Genomic DNA, 16,685 nt, shown 5'->3' on the forward strand with positions numbered 1-16,685 from the left:
AAACTGAAATCAGGTACAATGAACAGTAAAGAACAGTGCCAATTCCAATGCTTTCTTTAGACTAAAGTAATAATATGCGTTGTTGCACATTGATAGGAACGTTCTTCTTTTTGCGCGGTAGATTTTGTGTTACTTCTGTAGCTTAAGAAACATACTAATTTGTATTGCTATACAGCAGAAGCAACATAAGTGAATGATTCCTATAATCTTTTCAAGTTCTTTGAAAAGAAATCTGGTGCCAAACAAAAGAAGATGCAATGGGAGCCTCCAGTGCACCAAGGCGGCTTTCTGGGATGCAGAAGCAAGTACTAAGTCTATACAGAGGTTTTCTGAGGGCAGCCCGCACAAAATTTGCGCAAGACTGGCAGCAGATTGAGTCACTTGTATCAAATGAGTTCCGCCCCAATACGAAGGAAGAAGACCACAAAAACTTCCTCTACATTGAGTACTTGCTGTGACGTGGTAAGAAACTGCTTGATCAGCTCAGGAGCCCCAATATTGTTGGATTATCAGCCTCGAATGTCTCTCAAACAAAGCATCCTACACACTGAAGTAAGAATTCATCTATTCTTATTTATTTGTCGTACAAAATGTATGTTGATCCATTTTATAAACAGAGTAATTGAAAGAAATATTTGGCCAAATTTTCTCGAGGTTTTCAAATTTTCGGAATAAATTTTTGCCAATCAATTGAAATATTATAAACATACGGTGATCTGTGATAATATGATTTTGCAATGAATTGTGTCGTTTATTACAATGGAAGGTGAGAGTGGATATGAGAGCTTGAAGAGAGTGGCTTTGATAGTGTGAAGAAAAGAATATAAGTTTTTTTTAATAATGAATCTTATGTGGGGCCTAAATACTCATTTTGGATAAGTACATAAGTAATTTAATATTAAATTTTTATGTGTATGCGGAGTGCCTAATTTATTACCAATTATTGGTCTAGTATAACATATCATACAACTTTGTTGGTAAATGTCATATTCTGGTATAACTAATTGGATAGTAAACAAACTAGGGTTGTTGATACAAAGAATATTGAAAGTCTTCTAATCACTAGTAAGCATAAGTAATTGAAGCATAGAAATTTAGTAATCAAAACCGTTCAATTCCTTCAAATTCATTAAGATCATCCCTACAATTACTAATTTGAATCAAAGTTCATTTTGTCATCCGAATTATGGATAGTTAATCATGAATATGTTACTTGCTACCTACACCGTTGATTTATTTGATGAACTTGGATGACTAAATGAACTCCGATTCAAATTAGTTTTTGTAGGTTTGAACTTCAAATGAAACTTAAGAAATTGAATGGTTTTGATTACTAAATTTCTATGGTGAAGATACGTTATTTGCAAGTAGAGGAATGAGCTCATTACTAAAGGGGGATTGCAAGCACAATCCTTATATAATATGGAAGAGTGGACTTTGACTTGTATATCATCACAGCGCAGATAGTAGACTTTGACATATATATCATGACAGCACAAATAGTGCATTCCCACATTGACTTATTCTTCCAAGATAGCCTTACAATTACTTAACCAACATTGACTAATGGAACAATTTCTAATCACGTTCTACTGCACTGGATTCCCGCACAACCAGTTGGAATCCTCACTTTTGAATATTTTGGCTCATCGTTCAAACTTCTCTATTTTGTTATTTGATTTCCACTCAAATCAGTCACCAGGAATATGCTTTTCCAACTTTCTGTAAATACTGATTCATTTAATTTTCATATATGAATTTGTAAGTGATTATGCAGTTTGAATCAAAGGCAAATATGGCTTTACCCACAGCAGACCTCTTGATTGGAAAAATTGTGACCATTTTTGAGAACGAGGCATCATCCGTAGCCAGTGTTCGTGATGAAATTGATGACATTAAACAGGAGCTTGTGAGCATGAGGGCCTTCCTACATGATGCTGACCGAAAGAAGGCGCAGGCCGAAGGAGAGGCGACGTGGGTTGCAAGCGTCAGAGACTTGGCCTATGATGTTGAAGACATCATTGATGAGTTCATGTATCACATGTATGAGCAAGGAAGTCGTGAGGGTCGATTTACAAGGTGGTTCCACCAAACCATCTACATTCCGAAGAATGTGGTTTAGACGCAAAATAAGCAGCAAGTTAAAGAACATCTCAAGACTGATTAAAGCCATTCCGGAGAGGAATCAGAGATTTGGTGTTGGTGGATTACAAGGGACTAGTAGTAGCACTTGTGATGATGCTTGCAGATGGGTGCAGAATCGAGCAGAGTCTTCACTTTTTATTATGGAAGATGAGCTCTTAGGGATTGACAGCAAGAAGCAAGAACTGATGGATTGGTTGGTGAATGGAGATCAAGAGCACATGGTTGTCTCTGTAGTCGGGATGGGCGGATCAGGGAAGACAACTCTAGTTGCTAAGGCCTTCAACGATGAAAGAGTGAAGAGACATTTCAATTGTTGTGCGTGGATTACTGTTTCGAAAACATATGTGATTGAAGACTTGTTTAGAAGCTTGATCAAGGAATTCCACCAAGGAAGGATGGAAGAGGTACCTGCAGACATCAATTCCATGACCTATAGAGAATTGCTACAAGTTCTAATCAACTACTTGGAGTCTAAAAGATTTGTAGTTGTGTTGGATGATGTGTGGGATAAAAAACTTTGGGAAGAAATAAAGACATCTCTTCAAAATAGACGGCTTGGAAGTCGAATTATTCTTACTACTCGAAACGAAGACGTTGCATCCTATTCTTATGGAGTACAAAGTCATATTCACCGCATTAAACCCCTAAAAGGCTTGGGAGCTATTCAGCAGCAAAGCATTCTCACCTTTCCAGAATAAATGTTGTCCATCACAGCTTGAGTCATTGGCTTGGGATCTTGTAGAGAAGTGTGAAGGCCTACCGCTTGCGCTCGTGGCTTTAGGTGATCTGATGTCTTCCAAGAATTCATCGGAATGGATCAAAGTTTACAACAGCTTAAACTGGCATCTAACTAACCATCCATTACTAGAGCCAGTGAAGAGCATTTTGTTGCTTAGTTTTGATGATTTACCATACCGGTTGAAACATTGTTTTCTATACTGTTCCCTTTTCCCAGAAGATTATTTGATCCGAAGAAAAAGGCTCATTAGGTTGTGGATAGCAGAAGGGTTGTTGAACATGTCAAAGGGATCACACTAGAAGAAGTTGCAGAGGGCTATCTTATGGAGCTCATTTTCCGTGGCATGCTGCATGTCGTTTGGAGGAATGAAACTGGAAGGCCAAAGGCATGTAAGATGCATGACCTTATGCGGGAGCTTGCTCTTTCTATATCAGAAAGAGAAAAATTTTGTGTTGTATATGATGGAAGAGAAGTAATGGAGGAAGTTCGAGCACGCCGCTTGTCAACTCAAACCACTGAAGGAAAAATTAAATTTTGCACTGGTATGTCACAACTTCGTTCTTTTCTTGTGTTTGTTACTGACACGGCCTCATTGTCATTCTCAAATACATTGCCTTCTGGATTCAAATTGTTGAGGGTTCTAGATTTGGAATATGTCCCAATTGATATACTGCCAAAAGAAGTTGTGTACTTGTTCAACCTAAGATATTTGAATTTAAGGGCAACTCCAATTAAAAAGCTCCCAGAATCCATAGGAAAGCTCCACAACCTTCAAACTTTGGATATCCGGAACACAAAGATAGAGGCACTTCCAAGTGGAATTTCAAAGTTGAAAAACTTGTGCCATCTAATCATGTACCGTTACACTAGAGAGCATAAGGGCTTCAGATACGTCAATGGGACAAGAGCACCAGCAAACATATGTACGTTCAAGAAATTGCAAGTCTTAACATGTGTTGAATTAGAAGGAAACATTGTTAGACTCGTGGGAAATATGACTCAACTTACCAGGATTGGGATTACCAATGTAAAAGAAAGAGACGAGAAGGACCTGTGTGCCTCAATTCAAAAGATGAAGCTCCTTCACTACTTGTTTTTAATGGCAAGTGATGAAGAAGAAGCTCTTCAAGTAAATGCCCTGCGGTCACCTCCTCCCTACCTTCGAATGGTTATTTTGGTCGGCAGACTAAAAAAGGTACCACAGTGGTTTTTCTCACTTCAGAGCGTCACATATATGTATCTACATTGGTCTAGACCTGAGGAAGATTTACTACCTTACATTGAAGAATTGCCCAATCTCGGAAAGCTTACACTTATGAATGCATATGTTGGCAAAGAGTTGTGTTTCAGAAGCGGCTTTGAAAAGCTTACTCATTTGCAATTGTTTATCTTCCCCTTGTTGAATATGATAACAATAGCAAAAGGGGTGATGCCAAATCTCCAATCCTTGTCCCTTGATGACTGCACAGAATTAAACACATTGCCAGAAGGTCTTCAATACCTTACTAAACTAGAAACATTGAGACTGGAGCTTGTACCAGAGCAACTTGTAGATTCTATATGAAAAGGAGGGGTGGATCATGGAAAGGTACAACACATCCCTGAGATCATTATTCCAGACGTTTCATGAAAGCTACTCATAGTTCTTTGTCGAGGAGGTACATAAGGTTTTTTTTCTTCTCTCCATTTTTATTTCTTTTCCCCTTTTGTTTCTCAAGTTCCATATTATTGTTCTCATTCACAAGTTTGGAAGGGCCATGTGGTTTTGTCCATGAACTAAGTTTGAAGTCCTTAGTAGTTAGTTCCAATCGAGAAATATTTGTACTGAAACTTTATTTGATTGGCATTTTGGTTTTTTCATGTCTTTTACCTTGCAGAGTCTATCTGGGAAGGAAACGCTTTTACCCAGTTGCACCAGGACGAACACTTTCTTGTGTGAGGCTTCGTAATCTTAATTGTTTTCCACCGCTATCACAAGTTTTATATGAAGGCATTGTTATCACTTATCATTAGTGAGTTCTGTGTGGACCATGGAATTTTATTTAATTTCCCAAGTACTATTTTCATTTGGTTGTGTATCAAATTGCTTCAGCCACTGCTGTCCTTGTACAATGCTGTTCATCTTCTGCTGGTATGGAAGACTCTTCAACCTTAATTGCAGAATATTTGTAATTTTATTGCAAAAAAATATATGTACGTACTTAGACATTTTTAGTATAAGGGGGAACTATTGTCTCATCAGTCATCACTATGGATAGTTTTGTTAGATTTCACCTAAGTTTTTTGCCCACATAAACTCTTTCGAATCCCAAAACATTTCAATCTGTATTTGTTCAAGTCGACGAACTTCAGATTACATAAATTTATATTTTGTTTTAAACTGCCTCGAGAGACTACTAAACACTACTTTAGACGACAACATTCATTTGTTAAGAAAATGGATGCAGACCATGAATATGAATTTGCTTCATAATTTTGTAAAACCACCCTTTCTAATTAACTTGACTCTGTTCTAGTAATTATAACAGATGAAAGATGCAACATGATCGCTAATCGGTACCTCTTTCTTGCCCGATAGCGTAAGAAAGCAAGACATACTTAGTATAAGGTGGCTTCAATTACAAAAAAATATATATCTCAGGATCTCATGAAATTGGGTTGGTTATCATTGTCCACTTTGTAGTGAGTTTTGTTCTGGCCACCATTGTGTGATTCACCAGTGTCAGGAATCAAACCCAGAACGTGCCATGTGGAATACGCGTCTATAATGCGTCCCAACCACTCGGCCACCCCGTGGTGTTTTGAGGATGGTCGTTGACATGGGGCTCACTACTTAAGCGATTTCTCGTTTGATTGAGGGCGATATCATGTTGCCTTATTTCTTTTACCTGGTTATACTGAACATAGCTAACAACAACAATAACAAAGCTTTTTCCCACTAAGTGGGGTCGGCTATATGAATCCGCGAACTCCATTGCACTCAGTTATGTGTCATGTCCTCCGTTAGATCCAAGTACTCTAAGTCTTTTCTTAGAGTCTCTTCCAAAGTCTTCCTAGGTCTTCCTCTACCCCTTAAGTCATAGACCTCTGTCCCGTAGTCGCATCTTCTAACCGAAGCATCAATAGGCCTTCATTGCACATGTCTAAACCACAGTAACTGGTTTTCTCTCATCTTTCCTTCAATTTCGGCCACTCATACTTTACCTCGGATATCCTCATTCATAATCTTATGCTTTCTCGTGTGCCCACACATCTAACAAAGCATCATCAGCTCCGCTACACCCATTTTATGTACGTGTTGATGCTTCACCGCCCAACATTCCATGCCATGCAGCATCGCAGACCTTATTGCCGTCCTATAAAATTTTCCCTTGAGCTTCAGTGGCATACGACGATCACACAACACACCGAATGCACTCTTCCACTTCATCTTAAGCTTGTATTCTATGGTTGAGGTCTCCATCTAATTCTCCGTTCCTTTGCAAGATAGATCCTAGGTAGCGAAAGCGGTCAATCTTTGGTACTTCCTGGTCTCCAATCCTCACCCCTAACTCATTTGAGCCTCCATTTGCACTGAACTTGCATTCCATATATTCTATCTTTGATCGACTTAGGCAAAGACCTTTAGATTCCAACACTTCGCTCCAAAAGTTAAGCTTCACATTTACCCCTTCCTGAGTTTCATCTATACACCAAGGAATATGATCTTGAATATGTCCTGTTAACTCATCCATTACCAATGCAAAAAGGTAAGGACTTTAAGATGAGTCTTGATGTAACCCTACAGTTATGGGGAAGCTTTCGGTTTGTCCTTCATGAGTTTTTACGGCAATCTTTGCTCCATCATACATATCCTTTATAGCTTGGATATATGCTACTCGTACTCCTTTCTTCGCTACAATCCTTCAAAGAATGTCTCTTGGGACCTTATCATATGCTTTTTCCAAATCTATTAAGACCATGTGTAAATCCTCTTTCATATCTCTATATATTTCCATCAATCTTCGTAAGAGATAGATTGCCTCCATGGTTGAGCGCCCTGGCATGAACCCGAATTGGTTGTCCGAGACTCGTGTCTCTTGCCTCAATCTATGCTCAATAACTCTCTCATAGAGATTCATTGTATGACTCATTAACTTAATACCCATATAGTTCTTACAATTTTGTACGTTACCCTTATTCTTGTAGATAGGCACCAAAGTGCTATTTCGCATTCATTTGGCATCTTCTTCATTTTCAAAATCCTATTGAAAATGTCTGTGAACCATGCTATACCCGTCTCTCTAAGACTTTCCACACTTCGATCGGTATATCATCTAGGCCCATTGCTTTTCTATGCTTCATCTTTTTTAAAGCTACAACCACTTCTTTCTTCCTAATTCATTAGTAAAAGGAGTAGTTTCTATACTCTTCTGAGTTACTCAACTCCCCCAAAGAAGTACTCATTTCATGTCATTCATTGAAAAGATTATGAAAATAACCTCTCCATCTGTCTTTGACCGTGTTCTTTGTAGCAAGAACCTTTCCATTCTTGTTCTTGATGCACCTCACTTGGTTTAGGTCCCTTGTCTTCTTTCCCCTTGCTCTAGTTAGTTTATAGATATCCAATTCTCTTTCTTTGGTATCTAGTCGCTTATACATATCGTCACAAGCCGCTAGTTTAGCTTCTTTCACAGCTTTCTTCGCCTCCTGCTTCGCTATTCCATACCTTTCATCGCTTTCATCGGTCCTATCCTTGTATAAGACTTTACAACATTCCTTCTTAGCCTTAACCTTTGTTTGTACCACCTCATTCCACCACCAAGATTCCTTTTGGTGTGGAGCAAAGCCCTTGGACTCTCCTAATACCTCTTTTGCTACTTTTCTGATACAACTAGCCATGGAATCCCACATTTGGCTAGCTTCCCCCTCTCTATCCCACACACATTGGGTGATTACTTTCTCTTTGAAAATGACCTGTTTTTTCTCCTTTTAGATTACACCATCTAGTCCTTGGGCACTTCAAGGTCTTGTTCTTTTTTTCTCTCTCTTTTGATATATACATCCATCACCAATAAGCAATGTTGATTAGCCAAGCTCTCTCCCAGTATAACTTTGAAATCCTTACAAGTTATACGATCCCCCCTTCCTCATTAGAAGAAAATCTATTTGTATTTTTTATGACCCACTCTTGTAGGTGATCACATGTTCTTCTCTCTTCTTAAAGAAGGTGTTGGCTAAGAAGAGATCATATGCCATTGCAAAATCCAAGATGGCTTCCCCATCCTCATTTCTCTCCCCAAAACCATGGCCACCATGAAAACCTCTATAGTTGCCTGTCTCCTTGCCCACGTGTCCATTTAAATCTCCTCATATAAATACCATCTCCTTCTGAGCAATTCCTTGCACCAAGTCTCCAAGATCTTCCCAAAATTTCTCCTTCAAACTCGTATCCAACCCTACTTGAGGTGAATACGCACTAATCACATTGATGAGTTCTTGTCCTATCACAATCTTGATTGCCATAATTCTATCTCCTAGCCTCTTGACATCTACAACATCTTGTGTCAAGGTCTTGTCCACAATGATGCCAACACCGTTTCTCATTCTATTTGTGCTCGAATACCAAAGTTTAAAACCTGAGTTTTCTAGATCCTTTACCTTAAGAGCAACCCACTTAGTTTGTTGTAGGCACATAATACTTATCCTTCTCCTCACCATAACTTCCACTACTTCCATAGATTTTCCCGTTAAGGTTCCAATATTCCACGTTCCTAAACACATTCTACTCTCTTGAACTCTACCCTCATGTCCTAGCTTCTTCACCCTCCCCCGTCTAATAAGATCAAAGTACTTCTTTTGTGTGTCCTGTGTAAAGTTGATAGGAGCATATGCTTCCAAATAACTTTGAGTGGAGTTGTTCAAAAAGAAGTTTCTATGGCCCCCTTGCTCATTTAACACTACATTCGGGCGCCGATGGACATACAGTGATCCTTGCTCACTTATCACTGTGCTTGGGCCGCACAGCGCACCACTTACGAGTGGCGCCCTAGCTTTAACGCGATTTCGTTTTGGATTCATTTTCACAAGGATTCAACATAACCTAGGAGTGCCAGCTGTCGACTACTTGACGCCCTCCCCCATCTCCTTGATCCGGGCTTGGGGCCAGCAATGTAAGATAAACTTACACTGGCGGAGTTACTGAACATATCTAACCAGCTACAAAAATGATCTAAATGTTAATTCTCTTTTGTTTTCTGTTTTACTGGTCAATATTGTATATGTTATTTCTCAGTTTTACATGAGATATGAATATTACAAGCCAGTAAAGAACCATCTGTTTTCCAAATTCAGTAAATGAAAATTATAAACAAGTTAATAATGTTTAACTCATAAAGATGTATTTACTGGAGAAAATCATGGCAGCACCATGCACGGTAAGTTTAAGTGAGTACTAATAAGTCCTTTTAAGAGGACAGTAATTTGAGATTACTCAAGTGTTACACGAAAGAAGTAGAAAGATCAAAATTATTTGAAGTGATACATATATTGGGCATTAAGGAATGCCAAATTTGAAATAAAAGAAGCTCTATATATAGATCTTACTGTCCCAAAACTTCTGATTGCTAATGCATCCTATCCAATAATAAATCTACTCTGTGATCTTTACTTTACAATGGACTGTATCAGCGCAGACTAATTACGTCAAAAACAAATCTACAAGGATATATAATTTTGTTCATAGTTAAGCAGCTCATCGAACCAGCATGTAACTAATTTCAAAGCTCTGCATGCTTCCCTCCGATTAGTGCATTGCCGTGGATTGCATATTTGTCGAAGATTAGAGATAGAATCAAAACTAAAGTAGTTCAAATATTACTGTAGTGACCAGTGGCTAGACCGTTCCATCTGATGAAGGGACGTTTCTACGAGCTTCCAAAGCATTGGAAGAAGATTTCTTTGCCGTGGATTGCATATTTGTCGAAGATTAGAGATAGAATCAAAACTAAAGTAGTTCATATATTACTGTAGTAGCCAGTGGCTAGAACTTTCCATCAGATGAAGGGACGTTTCTATGAGCTTCCAAAGCATTGGAAGAAGAGTTCTTTGCCGAGTTCGTGCCTTTGGAGGGAGACGACGAAGGAGTTGGTAGCTTCTTCGGCAGCATCTGATTCCAATTAGGCAACCTTGATGCTTCCGAGAGAACAATGAAGGAAACAACAAGAGTGAAGAGCAAGCACTTGTGCCTCCAAGAAGTTGACATTTTGTTGAGAAGTTCGAACAGTAACATGAAAACTGACAGGCCTGCTGCTTTAACTTGCAAAGATGGCAGCTGCAGCTTTAGAAGTACTGGTGGCAGCAGACATGTTGAGTAATGTATGGAGACCGCCAACTTGTGTTGCTTGAGGAAAGTGTGGCAATGGCAGACAATGGAGTATTTGATTATTCTAAAATCTGCGTGAAGCAGCTCATGTTGTTGCTCTCTTTGTGCAGAATCTGTTCGAGTGAAAAAAGTAGGGTTTAGGGCTGTTTTTTATAATATCATTGGACCCTCCTTTGTTGGGTATAAAATTTAATTTTTCCATGCCTGGTAACAAATTCTTGTTTTCAGGGTTGTTCATAGTGGTATAATTAGTAATGCCACTTGTACAAGTTGTGACCTAACTATAAAACAATTTCACCAAACTTTGTAGATTTCCATTAATTTTGTTGTTGTTGTGAAATATGTATTGACAGTTAATGTATCATCAAACCAATTAAATTCAATGAGGTATGCATCATTCATGAAAAATAAAAAAATAAAAAAACATATGGTTGAGAAAACCCAACCTGAAATTATAGCACTATTACTATTATTGTTAGGATTGAATTTCAATCATGCAAACATGAGGGGAGAGTTTCCTTTTCCATTGTTTGAGATTACTCACAGCAAAACAAACAAGCCTAGCTATTTAAAAGTTGACGAGAAGATTTCTAAAGGAGTTCAAAGGAAGCATCTTGACGCTTTTTGTATGCTATTTTGCCAACAAAAGAAATAGTTTTACAACAAAAAGGTAATGGCTATCAGTGGTGTCAGTGAGATTTTAGTATATTTTTATGATAAGAGTTGTGATTAGAGCACCACAATTTCCTAGTTAGAGGTGCATCCCTTAGTCGAAAAGTGAATTCATTTCGACAAGCAACAGAAAACTTAAAAGTTGATCAAACTTGAGTCAAAAGCTATAAGTTGTGGCTGATTAGGAATACAATTTAGTAGTGTTCTTCATTATTTGTAAGTGAAAGTTTTTAATTCGATTATATGAATGACGGGTTCGATATCACATTATTATCAAGAAGAAAAATAAGTCCTGATTTTGTTACAAAGCATTACAAACTTCCATCTCGATATTATTATATTATACTTTTATTAAATTATGAATTATACTAGATTAGCTCATCGGTTCATGTTACAACGATGCAATCGAGAATATAACATAACCAGACCCTTTATGCAAAAGGATTCCCAATTTTTTTTCAAAAAATAGGGATTAGGTGTGGAGCCCACTCCACATTGAATTTCAACGATCCGAACAGTCTATTTTTTAAGTCTCGATTCATAGATCATCCTTACAAAAATTTAATTCAATCCGAAACTATTTTCCTATTTAATGATCAGAATAAAATTTCATTGTTTCTTATACAACAAAGTATTCGTTAATTTCTTTGAACTTAATTAGATGTCTAAAACATTTCCGATTTGGCTAATATTTTACAAGGATGATCTATGAGATGCAACTTGAAAAATAAACAATTCGGATTGTTAAAGTTTGATGTGGTGTGGACCCCACAACTAATGTCCATTTTTATAAAAATATGAGGATCCCTTCACTTAAAGGTTTCTCCTAACATAACAATTCAATATTTGCAATGAATAGATATTTCAAAACATACACTTGTAAATGGCAGCCGTCAACAATTATCCACAGTGCTAGTCTGTCATTCTGCAGTCTATGATTAGGATCGAATAACATTGTCCTAGTGATATTCTAACAAACTTTCTGAGCATTCGATATAGCTAGGTCCGGCACAGAGAAGAGAAGGTATTGCCGATATAAAAGAAATTTTCAGCGCATGTGTGTCTGAGAATTATAAGATCGTAAAAGGTGGAAGAATGTCGGGTGAAAGATTATCTTTAAATTTATGCAGGCTCATTTGGGACAAGAGGAGTTGGAAGGAGATGGAGACTGCACTCTATCTCAAAGTGGTAGGGTCAGTGTTAGACAAGAGTCAATGGTACAACGTAATTAGTGATTATCCTAGACTATTCTCTTTGTAATTTACCACGTATAGGACTCTTGTTGATCATGTACTATAAAACTGGTATACGTTCATGAATGAAAGCAAGCAAATTCCAACTATTTCTCTACCTGTTAAACTCTCTCTCTCACTCTCTCCCACGTTTGTACTTTTTTACAGTCAGTCCCACTCAAAAAAATACTGAACTATGTCTAATTGAGTGCAGAAGAGAAACAGCTGGTCTCGTCATTTTGGCTACCCCATGTTTACTTTTGTAAGAATTAAACTGAAATGCTGGAAGTGATGATTTCTAATTCATTGAAACTAAAACATATACAAAGTTGGCACTTGGCAGCCATATTGGCTTGCAGCCCAAGTATTGGAGATGGATTTGCATGGTATGGCCCAGGGTTGGGCAAACGGGTTCTGAACCTGCGGGTTGGGGCGGGTAGTTACAATTCGGGACGGGTACAGGGCGGGTACATATATTGTAAATTCAAAACGGGGCAGGGTAGGGTGGGTACAAATTTCAAAGGAAACGAGCCCCTGACCCGAACCGTTCATTATAGGGAGAATAAATCTCGACCGTTTATTTCTTAGGTTATGTGGATTCTGGACTCCATCCTCTCTCCAAAGTTCATACTCTGTATTCTGGACTCCTGTTAACTCCATCCTCTCTTCAACTCCGTATTCGCTCTTCTCACCGTCGTCCCGACCACCACCACAACACCACCCTTCTCTCCTCCTTGATGATATCCCAAAGCACTCAGGTCCTAGAACCACGAAGGCACAACCCATCCCAATTCTCTCCTCCTCGTCGACACCACCCATCTCGATTCCTAGACGACAACATTGTCTTCGCGATCATCATCACCCCACCACCGTCGTCGCCTGCTATAATTTTGGTAATTTTGAATTAGGCATTTGTTATTTATGTGAATTTTTGGTTTAGGGATTTAGGGTTTGTGAATCAGGAATGGTATAGATTTTATTCTGGGTTCTAAATTTCTGGTTAGGGAATACAAGTTTTGTAGCGGTCACAAGGAAGGTTGTGGGGATGGAATTGTATTCATTTGATATATGTGTATGTTCTTTAATTTTGTTTTCATTGTTTGGTGCAGAATCTTTAATTTTGCTTCCAATTTTCAAAAAACCCAAATTGGTTTTGATTTGGGTTTCCTGATGGTTTTATCTCATGAGAGACATGAGTTTGGCCTTGGAAAGGATCTTGAAGATGGCATTAATGGTGGCACAGGTGTGGTGGAAGCCGGGCTGGCGGTCGATCCAATCGAAGAACTTGAGGCAGGAGAGGACATCATGATCGTTGCTGCTGTACCGTAGGACTCGTGGGGACCCGTAGGAACTGGCTCATTTCAAAAGAGCCGGGTTAGGTTCGGATCTCATTTTGAAAAATCCAAAACCCACCCCGCCCCACCCCACCTCGTGTCATTTACAAATGGGTTCGGTTCGATTCCTTCAATTTTGGGCCCAGCCCGGCCCGTGCCCACCCCTAGTATGGCCCGTATAGGTACACTTTCACTGTGTCAATGATACAATACATTAATAAGTTTCTCTTCAATTGACGTTGTTTTATTGACACGAGACACATGCAATCAAGTTGCTCTCCAAGTCTAGGGACTCGAGATTACATAATATCAGCCTAGCACTGCCTAGGTCCCGCTTAGGCACTAGGAGGTTGATCACCGCCTCGATTAATCCCAAGGCATTTAGAAATTAAGAAAGGGCGTCTAGACCACCTGTCTAGATTGTGACTCTCATTTAGATAAAAAATACATAACTTTTCATTTTTGCATTTTTATTTTTTAATAAATTATAAGAGAAATACTTAGATGAACACACATTATAGGTTTGTTTCCCAAAGAAATTATGTATTTTTTGAGTTTAAGCAGACATTTATTTATACGATATACAATCAATTTACTTAAATCCACCTAGACCCCGCTTAGTTACCTAGGCGCTAGGCTCTAGCTCGTCGCTCGAGTAGTGCCTACTAGGGGTGGGCACGGGTCGGTCCCAAATTTGAAGGAACCGAACTGGACCTGTTTTAAAATGAAACGGGACGGGTTGGTTCGAGTCGGGTCAACGGGTCCAATTAATTAATATTTTTTTTCTTCAGACATTCAGGAATTAGCACAGAAGCAACATCCTCTTTGTAAAACCTTGACGAGCACAACAACAACAATAACTCGATTTCTCGTTCGATCTCAAGCATAATAATAGTCTAATTAAGTTTTCAAAAATAAACTAATCACAAACCCACCTCACCTGACTTACAATGAGAATCAAATGAGTCAGCTAAAACAAGACTGGACTTTTCCAGCAATACTCAAAGGCTGTGTTTGTTTCCCTTCACTAGCCCTTATTGGACTGGACTAGAGTAATAGTTAGTCCAGTCCCATGTTTGTTACTTCACGGGACTAGCTTTAGTGGGAGTAAGCCGGACTCGCCTCGACTAAGAATCGTGCTAGATGGTCTTAGCGAGAGACATCGAGAACCATGGGACTAGCTAATCCCTTCGTCGCCCTCTGCTCGGGTCCCCTACTCTCCTCTCTGCTCGCGTTCTCTCCTTCTTTTTTCATCCCCAACCTTGAATCATGAACAAAGACCTTGATTCGAACTTCAATCAGAGAACTCAGGAGCTCCGTCGGTCGCGCCCTGCTCATACCAAACTCATCGGTCGTGCCCTCCGATTGGCCTCTTTCCTCCTAGACCTCAATTTTCGACGACAAGGACTTCAGACTCCATCCTCATTGACCTCTTCCATTGCTACATCTGCTCCGTTTTGCCCCTCACATCTCCTTCCTCCCTACTTCCCACAACCAGAAAATCCAGAAAAATTGAACCCAGTCAAGAGAAAGGGGAAAGAGACAGTGGCACAAATGAAATGGCAGAGAAAAATGAGAGGGGAGGGATGCAGTGGGCGAACAAAAAAAATGAGAGAGGGAGGTGAAATGGCAGAGAAAGAAGAGAGGGGAAGGTTGCAGTAGGCGGACAAAAAAATGAGAGGAAGATGAAATGGCAGGGAAAGATGAGAGGATGTAATAGGCGGACACAAAATTGAGAGATTCTAGAAGGGAAAATGATAATTTAATAATAAAATATTGGGTAAAGTACAAAAAACTACCTCAACTATTGGTGTCACGACACTTTCATAACTCATCTTTTAAAATTGACAATGTCATACCTTATTTTACAAATTTGTGCCAATGTCAGACATTCATCAGTTTTTCTGTTACTTTTTCTGTTAAATGCTGACTTGGCCAGAGAGAGAACCCACTCACTAATCCAACTGGATTAAAAAATAATAAAAAATATATTTTAATAATTAAATATTCAAAAATTTTAAAAAAAAATTAAAAAACTAAAAAAAATTAAAAAATGGCCTAAGGGATCTGGCCTTCCCTTCCACCTGTAGCATCAATCATTTCCTCCACCCATAGCACCAACCATTTCCTCCACCCGCACCAACCTTCTTCTTCTCTTCGACAGCCATCAAAACCCAGAAAACTTCCTCCACCCGTCCCTCTAACCTTCCCCAATCCACCCCCATCCCTCACCTCTTCCTATCCCTTTCGAACCCAAACCCTAAATTGGAGCAACAGAATCCAGAGCCTTCTTTCTGGCCCACAAAACTCTGGTAAAGACCGCCGACGTCGTGATGCGGTTGCAGAAGACGAGGAAAAGCGAGTACTTGAAAAACACCTTGTCGTCGTCGTACGGCACTCTCATGATCTTCTCCTGCAAGAAATCAAAGCAAAATATTCAACATTTCCGCCGCGAAAACGAACATCGATTCGAAGAATTAGATAACTGTGAGGGAATTAGGTGACCTGGAGAACGCCGTAGGTGACGAGCATGGTCATGATTCCGGCCACTGCAAAAACCCATTTCCACAGCTTGCTCGGCTGCGGAGCGCCCGACAACAGCGTCGTTTCGACCATAGCACGATCGCGAATAGTGTAGCTGATGGAGCTCGCCTGGGAACTTGTGACAATACGGTGCCGAGGGTTAGGGTTAAGGTTATGTGAAAGAATCAGAGCGATGGGGTCAAGGGCTTCTGTTTAAAATTTGGGAATTAGGGTTAGGTTTGGGTTCGAAATGGAAGGGAAGAGGTAGGGGAAGGGAAGAGGTAGGGGAAAGGAATAGATGGGGGATGGGGTAGGTTAGTGGGTTAGGGAAGGTTAGGGGGACAGGTGGAGGAAGGTTTCTGGGTTTTGGTGGATGTCGAAGAGAAGAAGAAGATTGGTGCGGGTGGAGGAAAGGGTTGGTGCTGCGGGTGGAAAGGAAGGCTGGATCCCTTAGGCCTTTTTTTTTTTTAATTTTTTAATTTTTAATTTTTTTTTTAATTTTTGAATATTTTATTATTAAAAAAAATATATTTTTTTTTTAATCTAGTTGGATTAGTGAGTGGATCCTCTCTGGCCACGTCAGCATTTAATAGAAAAACTGACGGAGGTCTGACATTGGCACAAATTTGTAAGATGAGGTATGACATTGTCAATTTTAAAAGATGAGGTATGAAAGT

General features: G+C 39.3%; 1 pseudogene; it reads left to right on the top strand.

Annotated features, from left to right (window-relative positions):
- Positions 1 to 424: 424 nt before the first annotated feature.
- On the top strand, positions 425 to 4,660 carry LOC103401521 (disease resistance protein RPM1-like; annotated as a pseudogene).
- The last annotated feature ends 12,025 nt before the right edge of the window (positions 4,661 to 16,685 follow it).

This window comes from Malus domestica, chromosome 05, assembly GCF_042453785.1.
Source record: "Malus domestica chromosome 05, GDT2T_hap1".
Taxonomy (NCBI): Eukaryota; Viridiplantae; Streptophyta; class Magnoliopsida; order Rosales; family Rosaceae; genus Malus; species Malus domestica.